Genomic DNA, 4,520 nt, shown 5'->3' on the forward strand with positions numbered 1-4,520 from the left:
TATTCTTCCTCCCTTCCCCACATTCTACACATTCTCTTCTTCTTCCTTTTTATTTTCCCAGCTATATTTTCTGGGGGGAAAACCACAAGAAGTGCTATTTTTAAATGATAAAGTTATAGTACTATATAGATAGAACTCTGTGGTTGTGTGTTTAATTATTATAGCTTCGGAGATCCCTATGAACAATTTAGTCCATACAATAGCAAAGCGAATGAAGGAAGAATGTACAATCCGCCCATTTGTGGACGAAGTAGTTTGAATATACAGACCCAGCAGAGACCTGGTGACAGATGGGAGCACGTCAGGCAGCAGCGCCGTGCACATTCCGCTATCCGCACCTCCATCTGTCAGCACAAGTGTGTTACTATTTTGGGACTCAATTTATCCATTTGGAGAATAATTTTCAGGCTTGTTCTTAAGGTTACAGCGAAATCTGTAGCTCACCAAGACTTTTCCTTATTTGCCATTCAGTTCTTTACTTTTCCACAAGAATTAAGAATTATTGGGGAGGGGAGTTAATTATACATTGTTTGGGGGAAAAGGCCATGCTTGGCGGGGATGATAGAATGTTAAAATTTGACACTACCACAAAATGAAAGTAATTTACAAAGAGGACTGAAGATGTCCTGCCTCAGCAGGGAACATGCTGATTTGAAAATATAGTTTGATATTAGTCCACGAAAAACGAAGTCCAGACTGAAAACAGAAAATAGAAGTGTACATCTATTAGTAACTGTGAACCTAATTCCTGAACTTAAGAAGAATACCCAGGGAGTAAATTCTAAGCCAAATGACTCTTTTTTTTTCTTTTTTTCCCCTGCAGTCATAGAGCCTGGGGGTTAGCTCAGCCATGGTCTTACTTCAGTAAAAGGAGATGAACCCAATAATGCTTTTCCTGTGCCTTGTAAGAGTGAAGTGTATCACTCTATGAAGAGTGAAGGCTCACTCTTAGCAAAGGGAGTTCAAAGAACACTATACTATGTGTTCCATTCAAGGTAACAGCTAAGAAAGGTTGCCTCGCTTTTGCCTGAAAACCAACTCAGGTGTGCTTCCTCTTTTGAATGAACAAAGAAGATAAAAGGCTGTAATAAATACAAATGCAAAGAAAGTAAAATTGTATGGACTTAAACCTTAGGATGAGCCCACAGTAATGCTCTTGGGCTAAAATATCTTGGCAGACACCTTGGACACCAGCATCAGGACTTATGGAAGATTGTGAAGACTGTCCACTCCCAACTTTCAGCAACAAAACTCACAAGGAAAAAGGACCTACCACCTGTCCTGCAAGAACACCTCATGTTTTTCCCACCCTTTCTTGGGCTCCTCTCACCAGAGGTGTCCTGTCTTCTCTGTTGCTTAGGTAAATCTGACGTGGCCTCTGAATGCACATCCGATTTCTCCCTCTGTGACGCTCCACCAGATTGCTCTGTTCTGCAGGTTTCTCTTCCATNTGTGTGTGTGTGTGTGTGTGTGTGTGTGTGTGTGTGTGTGTGTGTGTGTTAAACTTTGAGACCACTTACCTGTATGTATTTTTTCACTGAGAATTTATTACAAGCATAATTGTGTCTTGGCCTTGGTGACAAATACAAAAAAGTGAAACACAAGGTCTACTTTCTCAGGAAATTTGTATACTAGTTAAAAAGGCAAGACCCACAGAATGTTAAATTGAAAACTGATAACTGCAGCTGTTTCAAAAGACTGAGAACATGTGTCAGATGCCTGGGAGAGACAGCAAATGTCATGGGTTCCTGTGGGTGGAAAGAATAAGAGAAGCTTTTGGGGGCCTCGTCAAACAAAGAGAAGAAAGGCTGGATAAGGGGTTCTTGGCACCGCAGAGCCTAGAGGGGTTCTCAGTTTCTCACTGGCAGGGACTATACTTTTGTTTTTCTTCAGTATTTTCTCAGTCTGCAGGTATGATTCTGGAATATAGAAAGCCTGTTGATTGGCCATATCATTTCTTTTAAAGCAGAGAGTGCACATCTTTTCTAAGAATGTGGGAAGGTGCCATAAAAGATTTCAAATGTCAAGGGCTTTTGTGGAGCTGGCCCTGCATGGCGGTGGATGAAGGTGGTCTCCTCAGCTCTGTGCCAACATAAGGGGCGCTGAGGTGTGGGGCCAGCAGTCAGTTCAGCACTATCAGTTGCCCTCCCCTTTAAACCATATGCTGTGCCTCCTGCTCTGTTCTCTTGACGTGAAATCCACAGAAAAATCCCCATCTTTATAGGTGTACATGTTCTTGCATCTAAATCAGGTGTACAGCCGTGATTACTTCAGAGGGTTGGCATTAATTCCAGTGCTTGTTTACTGTTTAAATTATTAAAGCAACCACTGTGTGAGTTGTTAAAATAAGCATGTGTGTTTGAGTTCCAATGACTGGCATTTCAAAAACGTTTCTCTGCACCTCATTGACTCTATTGAACTTCCCGTTTCTGAACGAACATGAACATGAATCAAAGGAGCTGAGCACCCATTCCTATTTTAGAACATTTCAGGTGCTATAAAAAGAAGAACATTGTACAGAAGACACCATGGCTGATTAGCTCAGTCGGTTGGAAAATGGAGTTACTGCCGGCCAGGGGATCAGCATAATCCCTTAGTGGCCCCCTTAATTAGATCAGCTCCAAGCCCTCAAGCTGCCTGCCCAGACAAGCCCCAAACAGCCTCTTGACAAAAGCATCGTGTTGTTCTTGACGGGAATCAAGTGACAAAAGTGTGGCTGGTTCAGTGAAATCCAAATCAACTGTGGAGTAAGAGGTCTTTGCACATTAAGGATGGGCATCAGCGTCAGTTTCATGCAGGAAACAGTATCTTCCTATGGCTCCATTTATTTTTAAAATATTTCTCTGGTATATAATGTTGTCATTCATTTTTATAAATTATTTTTGCCAACTATCTAAGTATTATTAGAGAAATCATTAACCACCCTAGTTTTCACAGAATGGATTGTATAGTATAGGTCGATTTTTAGGTTCTTTCCTGAATCCATCTCCAAACATTGTTAAGATTGGATGGAGCTAGGTCCTGTTTTGGCTCCAGGCTGATGGCATTGTTACGGAATTATGGAGTTTGCTGGAAGAACATATTTGACCATAGAACAAAAAATTTACTCTTGTAAAGATATAGTTTTCCTTATGCTAGTTCAAAGTCAAAGCCATCCCAATTAAAGTGTCTATAGGGGTTTGTTTGTTTGTTTGTTTGGTGTAATTTCCGAAAGAAAAATGAATGGAAGCTGAAAGTTCTTTTTTAAAAGAATCATGCAAAAATGACCAGGATCATTCTGAAAATGAGGAGTCATAGGAGCAGGATTTGTCTGGTTTGACTAGACATTAGAATGTATTACAACTTAACATTAATTAAAACACTTGAAAAGAAGAAACAGAGAAAAATCAATAGAACTGAATAGATTCCTAACCATGGTATAAATACATGAAAAATTTATATATAGTCACAATGACATTCCAAATAATTAGTGAAACATGGGTTTAATCAATTAATATTATTACTATAACTACCTAGACATTTAGAAAAAAAAAGATAAATTCTCACTGCATTTAACTCATTAAGAGAAACTCCAGGTTATCAAAATTCAAATATAAAAATGTATCTAATATGCATTGGAGAAAATCAGGAAATTTTTTTTAAATGTTTTATTGAAATATATCTAACATACATTATAAATGAACGAATTTATTTCTAAAGTTATTTCTTAAAGTAAATCTAAAATGCATTAGAAGAAATTATAAAATATTGTTTCTTAAAGTTGTGGGCTAACCACATCACGAAAATGGCAGGTACCAAAAGAATGTTTATAAATTTAAATACTCAAAAATAAAATTTTCAAGACGTTCAAGATGATTATTTAAGATGTCGAACAACAAATTATAAACAAAATAGTTGCAACATATATGAAAAGCAAAGGCAAATTTTCATAACACGAAAGGGTTCTGACAATGTTTTCGAAGTACAATAATCTTTAAAAACTCTATGTTTCAGGAAAGTGGCATTCTTTCTATCCAGCATTGACTTTTACCTTGTTTAACATCACAATGAATCGAGCCCCTGTGACCTGCTGATTAACGGCCACCTTTGGGCTTGTTGTCAGCTAGACAGTAGCTGGTTGGACATGGTCTGTCGTGGTCATGGGGAGCCTACCTGGGGTTATGGTGACCAGAAGCCTCTGTGGCATTTCTGTCACATCACAGTAAAGGTTATCAGGCCCTTTAGGTCTGCACTGGTGGCAGGCCAGGTGGCAGGCTAGGTGGCCGTGTAAAGTGGCAAAGTAGGTGGCAGACTGGGTGGCAGGTTACGTGGCAGGCTGGGTATCAGGTTTGGCATCCAGGCCTGATCATGTGCAAAGCATTGCTCTGAGTTTTACATATATTTCTTGATTTAACCCTCACCAACCTAATGGAATAGCTCTACTTACTAATCTTCACCTCATAGGAGAGAAAACTGAGGCACAGAAAGGTCCAGAAATTTGCCTGAGTTCCCAGTACTGGTAGTGGAGAGCTGCCCGGAGG

This window comes from Hipposideros armiger, unplaced genomic scaffold, assembly GCF_001890085.2.
Source record: "Hipposideros armiger isolate ML-2016 unplaced genomic scaffold, ASM189008v1 scaffold_273, whole genome shotgun sequence".
Classification (NCBI taxonomy): Eukaryota; Metazoa; Chordata; class Mammalia; order Chiroptera; family Hipposideridae; genus Hipposideros; species Hipposideros armiger.